Here is a 21775-nt window from a genome sequence, read left to right on the forward strand (position 1 = left end):
AACTTTGAAATACAAAGTTATTTTTGAAAAAAGGATAATTTGTATTAAGTCATTTCTCTGACCATAAAGTTACATAAGATCTAAGAACTTCCAGTAAGAACTTTCTTTTTCAGGGAGATATAAGCCACCTGTAAATTAACTCCGAATGAATTAACATGTTGTTGTTTTTTCTTGGACCAGGACCCCATTGTGCTACTAGCTATACAAACACAGTACAAAAAGATGGCCCCTGCCCCAAGGATTTATAATCTAAGTGTAAGACAAGAGGCAACAGATGGATACCGACAGACAAGGGAGTACAAGTAAACAATAACACAGTATTGGTCAGCATGATAGGCAGTGGTCTTTTAGTGAATATTTTTGAATGCAGGCACATAGTAAATAGTTATCCAAGAAAATGGTGTGTGATTTTCCTTACAGAGGTGGTTCCTGGGAATGTTGGAGCTTAAATTTGTGATTTAGTACAGAATCTAAATTGTTTGTTCATAGTTCTATTGAGTGAAGAGTAATGGATCTCCTAGAGCAAGGGTGGGCAAACTTTTTGGCCCAAGGGGCACATCTGGATATGGAAATTGTATGGGGGGCCATGAATGCTCACAAAATTGGGGGTTGGGGTGCGGGAGCAGGTGAGGACTCCAGCCGGCGGTGCAGGCTCTGGGGTGGGGTTGGGGATGAGGGGTTTGGGGGAACATGAAGGTATTCCGGGCTGGGACTGAGGGGTTTGGAGGGCGGGAGGGGGATCAGGGTTGGGGCAAGGGGTTGGGGTGCAGGAGGGGGTCAGGGGTGCAGGCTCTGGGTGGCGCTTACCTCAAGCAGCTCCCAGAAGCAGCAGCATGTCTCCCCTCCAGCTCCTATGTGTAGGCGCGGTCAGGAGGATCTGCTGCGCGCTGCCCCATCCGCAGGCGCCGCCCCTGCAACTCCCATTGGCCACGGTTCCCAGCCAATGGGAGCTGTGGGGGCCGTGATTGGGGTGGGAGCAGCGTGCGGAGCCCCCTGGCTGCCCCCATGTGTAGGAGCCGGACAGGGGATACATGCTGCCGTTTCTGGGAGCCAAGCGGGGCAAGCCCCCAACCCCGCTCCTCCATGGGAATTCAAGGGCCGGATTAAAACGTCTGGAGGGCCAGATGCGGCCCGAGGGCCGTAGTTTGCACCCCGCCCCCGGTCCTAGGGCCCGTGTGTCCTTCAGACAGTTGTAAGATTGTCAGATTCAAGTTGAGATTTGTTCCGGATTCTATATTTCTTCCATTTTGTTTAGCCATTTCTTCAGTATAGGAATTTCTTTAGGAGCCATAGCCCAGTAGTGCATTTGTATGTTGCTGCAATTAGTTTTTTGAATAAATGTTGCTCATTGTTGTTCTGAGTGATTAAGGAGGGTGTATCCCCCAGAACAGTGGTTCTCAACCAGGGGTACTTGTACCCCTGGGTGTACACAGAGGTCTTCCAGGGGGTACATCAACTCAGCTAGATGGTTGCCTAGTTTTACAACAGGCTACATAAAAAGCACTAGTGAAATCAGTACAAACTAAAATTTCATACAGACAGTGACTTGTTTATACTGCTCTATATACTATACACGGAAATGTAAGTACAAGATTTATATTCAAATTGATTTATTTTATAATTATAGGGTAAAAAGAGAAAGTAAGCAATTCTTTCAGTAATAGTGTGCTGTGACACTTTTTGTATTCTTACGTCTGATTTTGTAAGCAAGTTGTTTTAAGTGAGGTGAAACTTGGGATACACAAGTTGAATCAGACTCCTGCAAGGGGTACAGTAGTCTGGAAAGGTTGAGAGTCACTGCCGCAGAATATAGTAAATTTGGTTCTTATCAAACTGAATGCTGAAGGCTTTTTCTAAGTTATTGTGTATGAATAACCAGAAAGCATGATCTGAGGCTTAAATATAATTGATAATGTCCTTTAAAATGGTGAGTCTTAATGCATTTATTAAAGGCTCCTAGTCATCTGAGACGAGGCAGCAGGGGGATTTAAAAACCCATTGTCATTTTAAATTGCTGTCATCCATGGAACACTACAGACTCCCACCCCCATTAGCATCATGACATGGCCAATGGTGGGTAAAAAACACTTAATCAGCAGTCTTATACACCTGGGTTTACCATCTACGTGTGGTGTTGAAGACAGGGACCTGGCAATACATTTTGTGAACAGAAATAGGTTTGAGCTTCCATATAACTATTTTCCATAAGCCCCTGGAATCTCCAGTTAGCAAAGCAACATGGTGTCCACTTGCTTGGCAGCGTTAACTGGGGAGAGGTTACTTTTGCCAATTACTTTGTCCACTGCCCTGGCTTCCAGATGCAATTGAAGGTGTTGACTTTGATCTATAAAGCCCAATATTTTTTGTTTCAGTTTTCACCAGAAAGGTTAGCAGTGATTGGATGACTAGCACAGTGAACATCAGAGTAAATGGGGTAGAATCTGAGGCTATAGTCGAGAAAGAACAATTTAAGAATTACTTAGACAAGTTAGATGTCTTCAAGTCTGCAGGGCCTGATGAAATACATCTTAGAATACTAAGAAACTGGCTGAAGAAATCTCTGAGCCATTAGTGATTATCTTTGAGAACGTGGGGTGGACTGGAGAGATTCTAGAGGCCTGGGAAAAGGCAAATATAGTCGTACCCTGTGATAAAAACAGGGAATTATAGTCCAGTCAGCTTAATTTTTGTACCTGGAAAGATAATGGAGCAAATAATTACACAATCAATTTGCCCACCCCTGTTCTAGGTGCTTACAAACTTTTTGGCCCAAGAGCCACATCTGGGTATGGAAATAGTATGGCGGGCCATGAATACTCACAAAATTGGGGTTGGGGTGCAGGAGGGGGGGAGAGCTCTGGTTGGGGCCAGAAATGAGGAGTTCAGGGTGTGGGAGGGGAGTGGGGTCCGGGGGAGGGTGAGGGCTCCAGCTGGGGTTGTGGGCTCTGGGGTGGGGATGAGGTGTTTGGGGTATAGGAGGGTGTTCCGGGCTGGGATTGAGAGGTTCAGAGGACGGGACGGGGATCGGGGTTGGGGAGAGGCTCATGAGTGCAGGCTTTGGGCGGCGCTTACCTCAAGCGGCTCCCAGAAGCAGCGGCATGTCCCTTCTCTGTTGGAGCGCTGGAGGGGGCCATTGGAGCGCGTAGGAACCGGAGGGGGGCCATGCCGCTGCTTCCAGGAGCCACATGGAGCGGCCCCTGACCCTGCTCCCTGGCTGGAGTGGGGCCATGCAGCTGCTTCCGCGTGGAGCGACCCCCAACCCTGCTTCCCAGCTGGAGTGCTGAAGCGCTGGAGCGGGGCAAGCCCCAGACCCAGCTCCCCAGCAGGAGCTTGAGGGCCGGCTTAAAACGGCTGGTGGGCTGCAGTTTGCCCACCCCGACCTAGAAGATAATAAAGTGATAAGTAACAGTTAACATGGATTTGTCAAGAACAAATCATGTCAAAACAACCCAATATATGTCTTTGACAAGTTAACAAGCCTTGTGGATAGGGGAGAAGCAGTAAATGTGATATCTGGACTTTAATACAGCTTTTGGTATTGTCTCACATGCCCTTCTCATAAGCAAACTAGGTAAATACAGCCTAGAACAGGGGTCTCAAACACGCAGCCTGCTGGGCTATTTCCTGCGGCCCGCCAAGATGCCCCCCGCCTCTCCTACCTCTGGGCCAAGGGTGGGCAAACTACAGCCTGCAGGCTGAGATTGCCCCCCGGGTGCCACGAGCCGCGCACTGCTCCCGGCACGGTCCCTGGCGGGGCAGGGTGCAGAGGGCTCTGTGAGTTGCTTCCAGGCACCGCCCTCCGCAGCTCCCATTGGCTGGGAATGGGGAAGGGGTTGGAATGGGGCGGGGAAGGGGTGGGCAGGGGCGGGGCCTAATGGAATGGGTGGAGTGGGGGCAGGGCCGGGGCAGCGAGGAGGGGGTGTCAGTGATGCAGCCCTCGGGCCAATGCACTAGTCCTCATGTGGCCCTTGTGGTCATTTGAGTTTGAGACCTCTGGCCTAGACAAACCTGCTATACAGTGCGTGCACAACTGATTGGAAAACCATACTCAAAGAGAGTAATTATCAATGGTTCACAGCCAAGTTGGAAAGGCATATTGAGTGGGGTCCCACAGGGATCTGTCTTGGGTCTGGTTCCGTTCAATGTCTTTATCAATGATTTGAATAATGGCACAGAGAGCACACTTATAAAGTTTGCGGACAATACCAAGCTGGGAGGGGTTGCAAGTGCTTTGGAGGACAGGATCAGAATTCAAAATGATCTGGACAAACAAGAAATGATCTGAAGTAAATAGGATGAAATTCAATAAGGACAAGTGTGAAGTACTCCACTTCGGAAGCAATAATCCACTGCACAAATACAATATGGAAAATGAGTGCCTAGGGAGGAATACTGCAGAAAAGGATCTGGGGGTTATAGTGGATCACAAACTAAATAAAAGCCAACAATGTAATACCAAAAAAACCAAAACCTCATTCTGGGATTTGCAAAAAAACCAAACATCATTCTGGGCTTTATTAGGAGGAGTGTTAGAAGCAAGACGTGAGAAGTAATTCTTCCACTCTACTCAGCACTGGAGTACTTTGTCCAGTCTGGGCACCACACTTTGGGAAAGATGTGGACAAATTGGGGAAAGACTAGTGGAGAGCAACAAAAATGATTAAAAGGTCTAGAGGAAATATAGGAAAAATTGGGTTTGTTTAGTCTGAAGAGGAGAAGACCGAGGGAGGACATAACAGACTTCAAGTACATAAAAGGTGGTTATAAAGAGGAGGGTGATAAAGTGTTCTTATCCACTGAAGACAGGACAAGAAGTATTGGGCTTAAGCTGTAGCAAGAGAGATTTAGGTTAGACATAAGGTAAAGCTTCTTAACTGTCAGGGTGGCTAAGCACTGGAACAAATTACCTAGGGAGGTTGTTGAATCGCCATCATTGCAGGTTTTTAAGTGCAGGTTAGACAGACACCTGTCAGTGATGATCTAGATCAGGGGTTCTCAGACTTTTGTACTGGTGATGCCTTTCAGCAAGCTCTGAGTGCGACCCCCCCTTATACGTTAAAAACACTTTTTTGAAAAATTTAACACCATTATAAATGCTGGAGGCAAAGCAGGCTTTGGTATGGAGGCTTACAGCTCGCGACCCCCCATGTAATAACCTCACATCCCCATGAGGGGTCCCAACCCCCAGTTTGAGAACCCCTGATCTAGATAATACTTAGTTCTTCCATGAGTTCAGGGGCCTAGACTAGACTTTCCAGTCCTGTATTTCTATGATTCTATTATTGGGGTTCTGGCTATATGAAAGATGCCTCTCACCAAGCCTTACTGTAGCCGATGAGATCTGCTGAAGCACTCAAGCTAACAGTCCTGAAATGTAAACATCAGGGAATTCTGATGATCCTCAGAGAGTCATTAACTGTAGAATTCACTTCTGTTGATCTGTAGGAGCCTGAGTTTGATGACCCCTAACTTTAAGGTATTTTTGCTCAGGATTTTGGTTGAGGGAGGACTAGGGAACAGGTGCAAGTGTATGTGGAAGAGAGTTTTTTGTTGAAATAATGGAACAAGTCTTAAAAGGAGCCAAGATATAGATAAAGATTCTCAAACCCATGCAGACAATCACAGAGAAGCTTTCTGCATTCCATAGTCCTGAAAAGGCTTATCTTCACATTCCCATTCTACCATCCCACAGAGCAGTCCTCTGATTGGCAAATGGATGGCAGCTATTTCAAATCTAATAGTTACCATACAGCCTGGCCTGTGCTCCCAGCCTCTTTTCCAGGATTGTGTTAGTATTATGGAGGCGCACTGGTCACAGTTCCATTGTTAAGGTTGAGGTGAATTTTGCACTTATCCATGAAAAATACAGCATATCTTCCCCAAAATTACAGCATGTATTTTGAGAAGAATGTAGGGGGTGCAAATTGGAGTTGCAAATCGAGGGAGAGACAAATTGTGATCTGTGCATGCAAGGAAGAGCGGAGAACAGGAGAAGTGGAAATTGTGGTGTATTTGTGCAGGGGAACGTGGAGGCCAGCTGTGTTCTCTGGCTGCTCTGTGGTGTTCTGGTGACACAAAGCAGCTTATAACCTGGTCTAATTGGCCACTACACTCTGGCTTCTTTGTGTTGTTTCAGAGTGGCAGAAAGCAACGATAGTGTACCAATGAATCTGGTCCTAAAAGTTAAAATTCAAAAAAAATTATTTAAGGCTGATATCATTCATCTTCCAGTCATTAGAGATATCCTGGTATAATTCTCTGTAGTTCTTGTTCAGTATGTTCATGTATGACATTTTTAATAATTTAAAAAAAAAAAAAGTATATTCCCAGACAAAACCTACATTAGGGTGGAGATAAGGTTGAGAGTATCTATCGGTAATCTGGGTAAAATACATTTTAGGGATCATAGAAGTGTAGGATTGGAAGGGACCTCAGTAGGTCATCTAGTCCAGTCCTCTACACTCAAGGAAGTACTAAATAATAACTTGACCATTTCTGACAGGTGTTTGTCTAACCTGTTCTTAAAAACCTCCAGTGATGACAGTTCCACAACTTCCCTAATGTGGATGTTGTAATTATATCAGAAACTAGCATTATAAAGCCAGCAGATAAAAAGTGACGGTTACACTTAGAAGAAATCCAAATATGTTAAGGTATAGAAATGTTATGTGTATAATTTTATTTATATATATATATAAAAAAAAATACTGTCTCTCTCTCTCTCAATCTTACATCCACAAAGACTCAAATGCTTTAATTGTAATCTGATATTGCACAGTGTCACTACGGGTCAGAGTTAAGGTTGTTTGGCTGCTGTAACTGTCCATTTGCATACCTTAAAATATTTGGATTTATTTTAAACTGTGATTTTATTGTATTATGGTTATGTGTCTAGAACCTTATATAGGTATCTTATTGTTATGGATATCTAAATGAAATTAACTTGAGTTTATAATGTTTGTTTCTGAAATAATTACATCATCTATGTAATGTATTTTACCTAAGTTACTGATCTGACTTCCAGCCTTAACTCAGTCTTAATATTGTTTTGTTTGGGAATTAATAATAGCTTTCAGCAAGAAGGGAATTCATTCCTATCTGGATAATTCTGCTAACCAGAGCTTTGTGCAGCGAGAAAGCTGAAGTAAGCAGGCACTAAGATACAGTTTTTGGACCTTCCCAGATTCATGATAAACACAGAAGCCATACAGAGCCAGGGAAGACAATCAGAGACCAGGGGTGTGTGTGGTGGGGTGTGACACTTCCTGGGGATATCTAGGGTTGTGAAGCACCTCGCTACCACCTGATCTTAGCGTGAGGAAGCCTTGTCCAGCTGCCATGGGTTAGCTTCCCTACTCCACCAGCCAAGGGCAACACAAGCACTTCCATTTGAGCCTGCGTAGGCTTCTTTGTCTCTCTACAGGTTAGTGAAAGGCACGCTCCAAACCCTGAGCTCTCTGAGAGTCCCACTGGAGTGTCCAGCCCCTGGTCCACTGGATGTTCACAGTATTCACAGATCTGCAGCTTCTAAAGAAACAATTCAGCCGCAACTTGCCAGTTACACCTCAGATCACTGCTCCCCTTAACACAGAGTGCTTAGATATGTTTATAGTGAAATCAGGAATAGGTTTAATAAAATAGAGCAATTCAAAATCATAGCAAGTAGAAGTATTGGAAATAAATGGTTATGTATAAAATTATAACACATTCTAGAGCCTAGACTTAATTAACAAGAGACTCTCTTGTCTAATAAAGTAGTGCTCACCAAAGCTTTACAGCCAGGCTGGCTGTGACCCCTCTTTCATGAGGCATAACATGCTGTCAGCTTGCCTTCTTAGTAAAGGGTCCAGGGTGTTAACTGGCACCACTAAATATATCAGAACAATCCTTTATCCTTATTCATAAACAGGACCTCACCTCCACTGATTGTTTCTTCCTGTGGCTTTCCTCTCTTGTGGATTTCTCAATCTCTCAAATGGCGTCGGGGTCAGTATGCAGATAGGTATACACTGTGAGGCAGACAAGGCACATATCGGACTAGGAGAGAAGCATCTGTTACGACCTGCCTGAAAAGAACATTCCTGAGGTATGTCCCCTCCTGGTGATCTGCCTTAATCCAAAGTCTTTAAGAACATACTTTTCAATATAAATACATCACTTCTTAATAATTATCTGTACAGGCATTTCCCAATGATGATGACCAGACTGCTACTGGCTCACAGTGGAGTCCTTATATGCCACCCTTTGGTGAACTAATGTGCATATAAACCCTGTGCACCTCGTGTGCTCTCCGCCAATTGGCTCCAAGGGGCCCTGGGTCACATGGAGGTGATAAGGTTACTATCAGGTACAAAGTGTTCTTTTCACAGGAACATTAACGAAAGATGAAGATTGCCATAAAAAGAACAAGAAGGTACCACAGAAATAAGATCCAGTCTCTATTGGAGCCTATTAGGAATGTTGATCTTATGCACAGATCTGCTCGAATGGACCATAGCTCATGGGACTTTGACTACTGCCAATCGTCTGTTCTGCAGGCCCTCCACACTGTGGAGAATCAGACTCGTGCCTATAATAGGATGCCTGCTGCAGTTTGGATAAATAAAGCAGGGCAAATATGAACAACCCTACACCAGAGAGAGAGGCTTAGAGCAGAGCAAGGTTCCCTTTCTGTGTACTGCACATCAAGGAGAAGATGAACCCCAAAATTTACTGGTTTACAGGCAGAAGTTAGATTAAGCAGAGCAGACCCCAGCAAGTAAGTGCAATGAGTTTGGGGAGGATATGCTGCATTCTTCATATATAATACAAAATGTTGAATCCCAGCTTTAAGTGCAAGGCTCAGCGCCACCATATCTATTGAGGTATGACCAGCACCTCCATAATTAATAGGGTTACATCCCAATCTTCGATGTGCGCACGTTACTGCATATGCTCAGAGAAACCATAACTGTAAACATCTGTGGACTCACAGGGGCAGGTTTTTGAGCCATGGTCAGTGTATGCCAGATTCAAGACTCAGTTTATAAAAACAGAGATTTTTGAAAAGCTTAACACTTTTTTATCTCTTTCTGACGAAGTCTGGCCATTTAGCAGCCTTGGTTTAATTCTCAGACTTAAGTCATTGATTTACACTGTGCTACACAGTTACCCTGATGTGCTATCAGGCTCCTGGTTGACCTCGTTGCTGAATATTTATATATTGTTGCCTATGGGCTTGACAGTGGTTGATTTTAGGGCCTTGCAAGAGGTGGAAAGTAACTAATGTAATGGAGTCAGTTCTGGCATAACCTGTTTATTTATACCATATGCTTATTGACGCAATGCATGGGAGCCCTCTTACTCTTGATCTGAGAGAAACCCTGAGCTGCCTCCATCACGGAGTCTTCAGGTCTCCAACCATCCTCCCAACTACCCCAGACGTTCCCCACATGGCTGCTCTGTAGCCTCCCAAGCAGGATCCAGAATAGCAGAAGCAGGTTCATCCTTGGCAGATTCATCACTGATCTATTCTTGGCTGGAAGATTCATTATAATATCAGTGAGGCTCCTATCGTGCTGCTCTCTGGTATGTATATTGCTTTGTATTTGTTTTAAACCCAGGAGATGTCGTGGGGGTTTTGTATGTGGGTGGTTGTTTTTTGTGTGGGTGAGTGGGTGGGTGTGCATGGTTGTATGAGTGTGACCATGGTGAGTATAGCCATGCAAAAGACATGTAATTACCATTGAAGTATTTTAAAGTTTGTGGACCAACATTAGATTAAACTGATTTTTAAAGGCACTCCTTCCTCCCCCTTCTCCCTCTCTCCCCCACCCCCAACCTCCTATGGTGTCACTACAGGACCGAGTTAAGGTTTTTGCTAAGGATACATTTTTAGTTATGAAGACTAATAATGGGGAAATTTATCATTAATCTTAAAAACTATGTATTCAAAGATTGCATCTGCAATGAGTTTCAATTATTAGGAAATTCTGAAGAGTCTCTGACAGGGCAGAGTTAAGGTTGTTTGGGTGTCCTGTGTGCATTTTTATACGCTATCATCTTTGGATTTTTCTTAAGTTTAACCTTAACTCTGAATTTCCTGGATTTATAATGCTTAGTTTTTGGATAATTACAACATCCCTGTATTTACCCTAAATTACTGCTAAGTATTCTCAACTTTAACTCCATCTTAAGGTAATTGTTCTCAAAGAATTTTACTAAATAATGCATGTACATTTTGAGGAGTCTGCTTGCTGTGATTTTTAACCAAAAGGGTGCCCCCAAAAAGGTGAGACATGCTGTCTGAAAAAATGTGGATAAAAAAAAAAAATGCTGTAGTTTAAAAAATATGTAACTTTTGAACCCAAAAGTATTTTTGAAAATACAAGCTTGCTAAGATATGTATTTCCAAATGTTTTTCAAAAATGAGTGAAGACTGAACAGCTAGAAAAGATTACAAAAGTCCAATTAAAAGGAAAACTATGGGGCAACCTTAATTATGAACTTACACTGATGTCTCCAAAATAATCAGAGCAGTGAGATACAATTACTAATTTTCTTCCAGTGTAACCTGTGCCCAAGATTTTAATGAGTTTTAATTACGTGGTAACTTGGAAAAGTGTTTGTTTTATTCCATCATTAATTTTAGGACAAGAAATGGCCTGGCACCAAATGCAAAATTTCTTAAAGCACCTATTTTGAATGAATGTGAATTCTTAAACTAATAAAGAATTACTTGTAAATTCTCAGACAATTCATTCTATACTCTATTCATAGTTTTCATAGAGTGCAAGGCTGGAAGGGACCATTAGATCATATAGTCATTAGATCATATATCACAGGCCATTAAATTTCACCCAGTTACCCCAATATTGACCCCAATAACTTGTGTGTGACTAAAGCATATTTTCCAAAAAGACATCCAGTCTTGAAGACATCAAGAGATCGAGAATCCACCACTGACCTTGGTAGTTTGTTCCAATTGCTAATCACCCTCACTGTTTAAAAAAAAAAAAAAAAAAAATTATGCCTGATTTCTCTTTTGTCCTTAAATTCTAATTAAAGGAAACTTCTCTAATTTTGGGGAGGATACATTGTATTCTTCTTACATAAAAAAGAGGTTGCCTTATGTGCAAAACTCGTGACTGGCATCTCCATAAAAAAGTGTAATATACCGAATTTAATCTCTGGCCCCAGTCACTTATGTTACTCCAGTGTTGATACCATGTCACATGACAAGGCTAAATATCTTTTTTTAAAAAAAATGCAAATAAAACATTTTCAACCAAAACCACTAACTAACTAACCTAGCCGGTTATTAAAATACACAAATTGAGATGTCTAGGATGGAGGCCAGGGTAGATGACCTGAACCTGTTTGTCAGATGGGAGGATTATTTTGACTCTTATTGGACATTGGTCAGGAACTACTACCTCTGAACTTTGCTGACTTTTTGATCACACAGCAACTTCCTTTTCACAAAACAATTTTTACTGCAGAAGACTGTCCAGATGCTGAGGTGGGTGAGCCACCTTGAGCCTTTGTAGTTTTTCATGATCAGTAACTGGGTGGGCATGACACCTACTGTGATGCCATCAATTGTGGTCACTGTGGCTGCCACAAAGGTCCTTAGTAGGCTATGGATGTTTGATGATGGTGAGCATGTGTTTCTTCTGTCAGTGTAAGAGCACTGTCTGTTGCACTCTGGATGCCACTAAGAGAGGACTAGTATCCTCCTTTGTTCTGTTCCACCTATAGGACTGACCCTCACCTCAGGGTGGTTATAATGTAACCTTTCAAAGGGTCCACTGTTTCAAGATGATGCCTCACCTGGGTTTTCTCTGAACGGTGTGGATGGTGCCTAACTGAGATTGGGGGTGGGGCCAGAAGAGGCTGTTGAACAGCCATTCTGAGAGATTATTTCAGACTCAATCCAGGGGGCTGAGGGAATGGCACTATGGTGGCTGTTTCAGGACAGTAGCCCACTGTATGTGGAACTGAATGTATATGGGGTGCTGGAACTTGGGCTGCTGGGGGTGCAGGAGCACCCCTTGGTTTGAAGTAGTAATATCCAAATACTTGGTTTCTGCTTTCAGCACTCCCAATATAAAAATTGTTCCAGCACCCCTGATTGTATATAACTTTGTTTACATTCATATTGGTGTGCATGAGATGCCATTTTCCCCTGAACGGTTTTTATTGCACATATGACAAGAATATGTATATAGCTAATGTTTTCCTCCTCTTTTCTTTCCAGGGATAAATCTGCACAGAGGTGGTGATATAGCTGTATAATAATATGCAATGGATACAGAACCATACAGTAGGGGTAAGTCTCTAGTGTTTATTTTGCTATAATCAACTGTAGTTTCCAGCTCCATTTGAACTGGTCTGAGTTCTGTGGTGCTCTTGCTGGTACTTGCTCCTTTATGAGCTTTACTCTGATCAGGGCCAGGTATTCAGCCTGTGGTGGCCCTGTTGCGATGCATCCCTGTAGCCAGGATTGCATATCTGGCCAGGGTTAAGGTAAGCACTCATATCCATCTAATAACATTCCAAATTGTTAGCAAAGCCAAAGGTACGCCATTGCGTAGGAACAACAATTTACAGCACCTCCTTTATTGTGTGTATTACTTCTGCCCAAAAGGTTTGTGTTGGTGGACATGACCATATGGCATGAAAATAGAAGGAACCTTGTAATTTACACTTATTGCAAATGCTCTTTTGGGCATGTTGTCTCGTAGTTTAGGAGAAATAAAGCTCCTAAGGCCTATAAAGATCCTGGGAGGAGGCTGAAGTTGATTCCTTTGTCCCCCTTCCTTATTAAAAGGCACGCTTTTAAAAAAAACAGTACAAGTGTACATTTTTAGAAATTTCACCAAAATAGTGAGATTGACTTGTATAACAATATATATTCATGTTATTAAGAATATACTTTTCTGAGATGACCCCAAACCTCTGTAGCATAATTGCCTCTTAATCTGAATAACTATTTGAGATTTATCAAAAGGGCAGCCGTGTTAGTCTGGATCTGTAAAAGGGGCAAAGAGTCCTGTGGCACCTTGTAGACTAACAGACGTATTGGAGCATAAGCTTTCATGGGTGAATACCCACTTCGTCGTGACATGCATTCGACAAGGTGGGTATTCACCCACGAAAGCTTATGCTCCAATACATCTGTTAGTCTATAAGGTGCCACAGGACTCTGCTACTTTTATCTGAGATTTGAAGATGTGTAAATGACAAAATCCTTCTCGGGTCTTCCCAAGTGACTGACCCTGTGACTGTTAAACTGTTCTGAAGTCGCTGGCACAAGCCACTCCCTGCCCCCAAAGCGTTATTTCTGCACAGTATAGTGCCACATGTCATACCTCGACTCCACCATCATAGAAACATCAGTGGTCCGTGTTACCAGGCTTATGGAAACGTGAATTATCCCAACAACTTTATAACTAATGACAGGACCTTTACTTAATTAAACTCTTCTTTTTTATGCAAACAATTCTGAGGTCCTCTATTAAACTAATCAATATTTGAAACATTTATTTTAAATATTAATGTTACATTCTAGTTACATGGAAAAGAACTTCTGGCACTCCTGCGCCCATCCCTTCACTAATTCCTTTCCTCCTGGTGAATGTTTTGTGTCGTAGTTGGTTGTGTCAGGAAAACAAATCGTACAACCTTCCTTATGGACAGGTAGACAACACCAAGTTATGCAGGAATTCTAGACCATGATGAAATTTCAGTTCTGTGCAAAGCAGAGTCTTCTAATGTAAATTCTTAGGAATGTGTCAGGAACAGTCAGCACTAACAACAAAACGAACAAGTCCTCAATTAATATTCTGTCTTATATTACTAAATAAGTGCATCTTATTTTACAGTTCCAGCATCAAAGCAAACAAGGGCAATGGTTTGTCAGTTGAGTAAACATAATTTAATTCATGGTGAATCAGGCATCTTTCACATTATATTTGAAGTTGAGTCTGGCCCCAGAAAAACTGAATGATTTTTATTTGGACTTTGGCTATTTATCATGCACAGAAGTCTCCAGGGGAAAGAGGTGAACTGAAGGAAAACAAGATGCAATTTGTTTATTCTGTCAAAGTACTGGATTGCATCTTTTCAAATACCATTCGGAGAATGAAATGCCCAACCCCAGAAAAAACTGTCATCTGCTCTCTCTGTTCTTTTCCATGTCATTTGAATGTAGCATTTAAAATAAATTAATAAACAGTCATATATAATGATAGAAGTATTTACTTGCATACTTGGCCAGTCTAAGACAGATTCTTGTTCAAAAGAGAATTTGCAGAATGGAAGATGGGATGGAGAGTGTCATGTGGCACCATATTGCGTAAATATAAAGCTTTGGGTTTAGGAGTGGCGTGTGCCAGCCATTTCAAAACAGTCTAATAGTCACAGGGACATGTCACTTGGGGTGACCCGAAAAATATTTTGTCCTTTATAAATATAATCAAATCTCAGTTACTGATTCAAAGAAAGAGGCAATTTACACGTGTGGGATAGGGGTCTTGCTTTCATCTCAGAAAGGCCTGTCTTTAAAAACATGCATATTGCTATAAAATTCAATCTTATTTATTTTCATGAAATTTCTAAAAATTAAAATTTACAATTTTTTTTATTGTGTACCTTTGAATAAGGAACTGGGAAACAGGAATGAATAACCAATTTAAGCCTTGCAGATCTGGGTTTGCGTAAGTGTTTTATTTCTGGAAATACAGTATGTGTTTTATATAGCTTCCAACCACGGCTTTTGGTTAAATTTGATGTTTAAATTTTATTCTGAAGGGTGATTCCAAAGTATCATTGCGATAGGTTAATTTGTGCATTATAAGCTGCTGATATAAACCTTCATGGGTTGTATTAAAAAGCTGATATTACAACACTTGTTCCTGTAGGCCTTTGTTAGTATTGAAATGTTTTAAAATGTGGCTTCTGAGCTGTAGATAGTGTTGCTTGTGCTTATTTAAAATCCCATGTTGTTGTATATATGGGCATTCTGCTATTTGTGCTTTTTATTTAATTCCATAGTGCAATACCGTCTACCGTCTAGAGTTCCAAATTTGTCCATGTTTGGAATGCAGGATCAATTTGTCTTTGTGAGAAACCCAGATCTCCTAATACTGACAGCACCCATGAAGTTTTATATCTTATTCAGAGGCCTTTCTCACCTTGTTCCACATCTTGATTGTACCTTGTATATAGGGATGGTTCACAGCTGGAACATGCAAATAATCACTCTTACAAAATCCAGTCTTTATTAAAGCAGCTGGAGGAGGTGTAAGTTATTTTATTCCCAGTCAAGTGCTATCCATTGGCTCTTAAGTCTAATGTGCAATGTATTCTAGAAGGATCGCCTAAAAGTACTTTTTGAAATCAGCCCAATATCACCCTTCTCTTTTGGGCAACTGAATTTATTTATAAAACAACAACGAGGCATCCTTGTGGTATCTTAGAGACTAACAAATTTATTTGGGCATAAGCTTTCATGGTCTATAACCCACTTCAACAGATGCAGGACTCCTCGTTGTTTTTGCTGATAAAGACTAACATGGCTACCCCTCTGAAACCTGAACTTATTTAAAGCAACATGTGATTTCTTACCCCTCCATAAGAAATCAGTGACAATTCTATAAAGTGTAACAAAAAGATTGTTATTTAAATTAAAGGGATACATCTGGATGGGATATAATATCTTGGGCAGGATATTACAACTATTCTACCCAATAATGATAGAGGGAGTTTTCGCCATATAATAAGGTATTAACATCAATAATTATTCTGTGTAATTTTATATGAAAAATTGGCACTATCAAAACCCTCTGTATAGCCTATTTGGTAATGTAAAGCTCGGGCTTACATGAGTTTTATGAAGAAAGTGTATTCTATTTTGTGCACTATTATGTCACATCTGAATTCCTGAGAAGTTATTCAACTATCTATAGTATATGGTTGACCATACCAATATAATGATTCCTCACCTATTAAGTCATTCAAAAAGCTCCTGATTAAAATGTACATGTTAAATATATTGTGAATATCTGCACCTGTTAAACATTGAAATAAACTCCCTGTAGCCTGGTACAACCAATATTTTCATACTTTTATATATCTGACCAAAAATTAATTTCCAGGGGTCCAGCTATTCTAAACAATACCATGATGCAAGAAAAGGCCTGAAGTCAAATTTGGAACTTCCCCGTGCTGAGTGAGAAAAATGGATATGATTTTGAACTAAAACAATTCCCTGTGGAAAGATTAAATGTCAGGGAAGGAAGTGAAATATATGAAAGCTACTGAATTTAAATATTTGCTTTCTAAGTAATGCTAAAAATCAACCACTGGGTCTGACAAGAGGAGAATTCTTCCACTTCATCTCCCTCTTCTACTAGAGAATGGACCTACTGATTTTGAGTCAGAAATGTATCTCCCCTTTACAGTCCATATAATACTGCCTATGTCTAAATATGCTTTAAAAAAAGTTCTCTGTAAACTTTTTTTTTAATTATACACAAAGCCAGTTGAAACTTCATTAATCCAGAACAAAGAGAAAAGAGTAGCACAAAACTTTTAAACATGATTCCAGTTAAACCAACTAGAACGGAAAGGTAGATTTTTAAAGATCTTGTTCACTATCTGATGGCCAGACCTTAATTTTTCTGGAAGCTCAAACTACAATGAACAAGAAAACTGGGCTCCAGAGGAATGACACACTAACTAGATGAATGGCAGGGGGAGGAAGACAGAGTTGGGGCATCCCCAAAGTTCTCCTTTGGCTAAGACTATCTAAAAGTGAGTTTTGTGGAACTGGGCACCGGAACTGTTTTGTGGACTTGGACTGGAAGTGAATGTGTGCTGAAGTCTCAGCTACCCATGACCTGGTGCACCTCAGAATCCATCTCAGTGCTGCTGAGGGCAGCGTCTCAATCACAGGAGAGAGCAGTGAACAGAAATAATAGAAGTTGTTTTAAGGTTTCAGTCCCAACAATGCTGCCCTGTCAGAAAGGGAGAACGCCCGTTCGGTTTTCTGATGTCCTGAAAACAAGGATGGTCCCCTGGGCTAGAGCTCTTTAGCTGTCCCCTTTCCTCTCTGGAGCCCACCAGAAGCATTGGACAAATCCCTTCCCATTTCCCTCTCTGTAAAACCCTTTCTGACCTGGTAATTTTCAGAGTCCCTCATTAAAAGGGATCTCTCTATTGGAGCCTGACTGATGTAGAGTGATGATCACAGATGCCAGCCTGTTTGGATGGGGCTGGCTCTTTCAGGGTGCACAAAAGTTTAGAAGAAATGATGTCTCTGCTCCTGTCACTATTGGGAGGAGATTATCAGGGCACTTAGTAAGTGGGCAACCGTTAACTGCTATTTTTTTAAAAGGAATGTGCCAGTTATAAGAGCCTCAGGTAGACACATTGCTCTCACCTGGAGACACTCTGGTCCATTCACCAATCTTCCTTTGATCCTCTGAGCTCCATCTTTATGTGACTGTCAATCCATAGATTTTACCTTGGTTGCCATAGTTTCCATGAGGAGGGCTCAGGAGGTGGCTGTTGTATCTATATAATTTTTTCACCCACGACCTTGGTGTCTGGGCCTTCTAGCGTCTCGTCACTTCCTTGGTGTTTCACCAAGGCAGAGTGGTTTTAAGAATGATTCCTTCCTGTGATGGGGTGCTTGACGCACCTCAAGGATGGCACCTCCCCCTGGTCACTCTGGGAATAGCTTGTGATGTTGACACCCCTTGCATGCTGCCTCTCCTCCTCTCTCTCTGGGTCTGCAGCCCCTCTTTCGCTCCATGAGTTGCAGCCTCCTCTTCGTGACTCAGCCCCTCAGGCAGCTCACTATCCATTTCCTCCTTCTGGAGTATCAAAATCTTCCTTCAGCAATCCTGGGCAGTAGTCTTTCCTAACCAGGAGTCTCAGGCAGTCTTCCCAGTCACTGCTGCATAGTGCCACTCCCTCAGTGGCTGGCAGGGGAACCTGGGCCTGCACTCTACTATGGGTTCCAGCTCAGGGACCCTGTAACCAACAGGCCAGACCTGTTCCCCCTTGGAGCTTACTACCTTTCCCTGAGCCCTTTCCTCACCATCTGGCTCCCCTGCCCTGGTTTGCTAGCTTCATCACTCCCTCCTTCCCAGCCACGCCTTCCAGGGGAAGAGAAAATCCCATCCTCCCCAGCCCAGCTGGGACTAGCAGCTGAGCCCAGTGCAGGGTAGAAGCCACCAGCCGGGGCATCTCCAGCTCTGCCCCCCACTGCCAAGATTTAATTCTCTGGTAGCAACTCCAAGCACCAGAAACAACACGCCCGAACTTCTGGGGAGGAGTGCATGATCACTCTTGCAGCTTTCCTTTTCTTCCCTGTCAGAAGTCATTTTTCTGTGGGGAAGCAAAGAAATCTGTGGGGAACATGAATTCTGCACACATGCAGTGGTGCAGAATTCCCCCAGGAGTAACTGCAAAACGACGGGGTGTGGACCTAAGTCACAGTGGGACTCTGGCTCTGACCCACCCTCCTAGAAGGGTACTAGGACCCGAGTCCTGAGAGCTTGCTGACCCAAGTCAGACTAACTTGTGTGTGGACAGGATCAGGGCTTGGGCTCAAACCTGAGTCAGAGCCCGAGCTTAGTGAGCAATGTAGATATATCCTCTGAGTATAGTGCTGAGAATAGTCTCTCTTCACTAATTTCCAACCCCTGTTCTCTCAATGTGAGACTGCTGGAGAGAGTGCTGCGTTCCAGACCAGCATATAGGAGCTGTAGGTATTAGAATATCTCTAAACAGTGTTTTAGTATCTCCCATGCACTAGTCTGGAATGGCCTCCCTTGTGTTACTGAACAGACATGGATTTCTGGAATCAGTAGGAGTTCATTGATTTTAGTATGCAGAAGCATTTGCGTTACTACTTTGGTAGCTTCTACAATTTTTACAGTCAACCTATTCGCAGATTATCCATTTGTCATTCAGGGACCAGAGTATAATACATGCTTTTTACTAATTTAACTGAATCTTTTTAACACCTTCCTATTAACCTTCTTCTTTATGAGGGCCATGAAAACTTCTAAGCCTTATGGGAGGCACATGTTGGGAACTAGAGTCCTTGGCACCAAAATATTCCTTCAGTGTGATTAGTGATGCTGTGTCTTACTCCTGTGATGTCACAAGACCCCTCATCGTTCCCTACTGGTGTATTGGAGATGCAGAAATACTGTTTTCAGGTAAAAATTCTAACTTCCCAGATTTCTGTATTCCTGTTGTTTTCGACTCCAGACCCCTTCTATCCAAACTAAAATTCCAGCCTGTCTCTCTGACATCTCTTGGATGTCTAGCCATCCGCTCAAGCTCAATATGGCTAAAACAAAGCTCATAATCTCCCTCCCAATGTCCTTTCTTGATCACAACATTACCTTCCTGTCTGTCATTCAGGCCCATAACCTGTCACCGTCTTCAACTGAGACCTCTTTCTCTGTCCTCAGATTCAGACTATATCTAAATATCACAGATTCTTTAAGAAAAACATTTTCCTATTCACCTAAGCAGCTAAAACTCTCATCCAGGCTCTCATCATCTCACTGCAATATCCTTCTCTCTGACCTTGACAAATGCAATCCAACCCTGCTTCTATCCATTCAGAATGATGCTGCAAAGATCGTTCTTCTAGCCTGTCACTTTGACCAAGTCACCCTTCTCTTTGCATCCCTCCACTAGCTCCCCCTTTTCTATTGCATCAAATGTAAGATACTTGTATTCACTTTCAAGGCCCCTCATGGCCTTTCCCCACCCTACCTGTCACCTCTCATTCACTACTGAGCTGTCAACTTCTGCCTCCTATCAGCTGCTTGTTACATTTTCTTCCATGCTGCCCTTCATACTTGAGGGGAGCTTCCTGTAAATAGCCACAAAACTAATGCACTATCCTCCTTCAAATACCTCTTTAAAACTTCCCTTTGCCATGATGACTACAAAAAAATTGACAACATTTAAGTCACTTCTGCGCTGTCTGTCATGTTGGTTAATATTGTCTCATTGTTTCCAGGTACTCCCCATCTAGCTGCCTGTGTCCGTTTGTTGTCTCTTGGCTTATACTCACTTGTAAGTGCTTTGCGGCAGGGACTTTTTCTTCTGTATCTGTACAGCACCTGGCACAGTGGGATCTTCGTTCATGACTGGAATTTCTAGGGGCTTATTGTAATAAAAATAATAAATTATTACTGAGGGATATTTGCGTAATGACACAACCTCTTGTGCTCTGGCTGCTTATTTCCCTACATGATGTCACAAGTTTCAGCTTGTGACATGGCACATGGTTGCTGTAGAGGTGTTTGTGATCTCTAAATGGAAGACTGAAGTATCGTGACTTGGTATTCAAATTGGGCAGTCAAGGTTTAATGACCCTGGCAGACAATCAGACCACTGACCCCTCCACTCCTGAACACACACTAAATTGGCCCTGTGAGTAAAAAATAAAAGAGGAGGATTTGGAGAGCAGTACACAAAAGTACCTTCAGCCTGGTTAAAAGGGGCATGGAAGACTGTCGTCATGACCTTGTTGTAACGTACTGCTCTGTTGCACATTATGGGGCCTATGTTTGAATCGCACTGTGGTTTTCTTCTCTAGCACCATCTCCGAGACCCGTAATGGCAGAACGCCATAGCACTGGCATTCATGGTGGTCCAAATTATACAAGGGAAGGAAGGAGGAAATGTGCGCTTGCAGTATGTTGACCCCCTATTAATTTGCGGAAGGGGTCTGAAATACTGGGACCATATTTGGGAGGTCCCCTCTTTGACTAGGGGAGATTGGCAGAGCATGAAGAGGGTTTGATGGGAGTCAGCCTCCAACAGGAGCTAATAAGCAATGACAACACATCCTGAGGAAAAGTAACTTTAGACACAGTTTTACTTTTTACTTGCTGTCCCTATATGTGCGTGTGAGATTCTGTGCGCACACACAACACTATCTCACGTACACACACACACACGTACACAGACACCCCCCCACTATCTCACAAACATCATGCTGGAAAAGAGGTGGGGAGGAGAGAATCCCTGACCCTTCTGCTTTTGGTTATGGAGAAATTATTGGATGGTGAAGATGAGCATGCTCATCTTCTACTTGAGTGAAATCACCTGCATCTGGTCCAGCAGAGGCAGGCAGGATGCCCATAGTTAGTAATACACCACACACCAGCTTGCAGAGAAGGTGAGGAATGTGTACGTGTGTGTTCATTTCCGATTAAGCTGTGTGTGCACATGCAGACTTGCTGTCTAGGTAGTTTTAATGTATGTAGATAGACTTTAATGTATATAGATAGACTTTAAGGTTTCTGCGGTTATTGTTTTTTGATTTCTCCCTTTAGTGCAACTGTTGGGGGTAAATCTGAAGTTACAGAGATGGACCTTCTAATGGTCAATTAATCAGGAAAAAGATCTTGGAGTCATTGTGGATAGTTCTCTGAAGACGTCCACGCACTGTGCAGCGGCAGTCAAAAAAGCAAACAGGATGTTAGGAATCATTAAAAAGGGGATAGAGAATAAAATGGAGAATATCTTATTGCCCTTATATAAATCCATGGTACCCCCCCATCTTGAATACTGCATACAGATGTGGGTCCCCTCATCTCAAAAAAGATATACTGGCATTAGAAAAGGTTCAGAAAAGGGCAGCTAAAATGATTAGGGGTTTGGAATGGGTTCCATATGAGGAGAGATTAAAGAGGCTAGGACTTTTCAGCTTGGAAAAGAGGAGACTCAGGGGGGATATGATAGAGGTATA

The 21775-nt window shown here is 42.5% G+C and overlaps 1 long non-coding RNA gene across 2 annotated transcripts; it reads left to right on the top strand.

Moving 5' to 3' along the window:
• The first annotated feature begins 5997 nt into the window (after nucleotides 1–5997).
• On the top strand, nucleotides 5998–21537 carry LOC119564015. 2 transcript variants are annotated; one of them, XR_006289942.1, is made up of 4 exons: nucleotides 5998–8086; nucleotides 8181–9567; nucleotides 12239–12310; nucleotides 19047–21537. It is a non-coding gene; the product is annotated as an uncharacterized LOC119564015 (long non-coding RNA). The 2 variants fall into 2 exon arrangements; XR_005222904.1 differs by having other exon boundaries at nucleotides 5998–9567.
• The last annotated feature ends 238 nt before the right edge of the window (nucleotides 21538–21775 follow it).

Source organism: Chelonia mydas, chromosome 1 (genome assembly GCF_015237465.2).
Source record: "Chelonia mydas isolate rCheMyd1 chromosome 1, rCheMyd1.pri.v2, whole genome shotgun sequence".
NCBI classification, from domain to species: Eukaryota; Metazoa; Chordata; order Testudines; family Cheloniidae; genus Chelonia; species Chelonia mydas.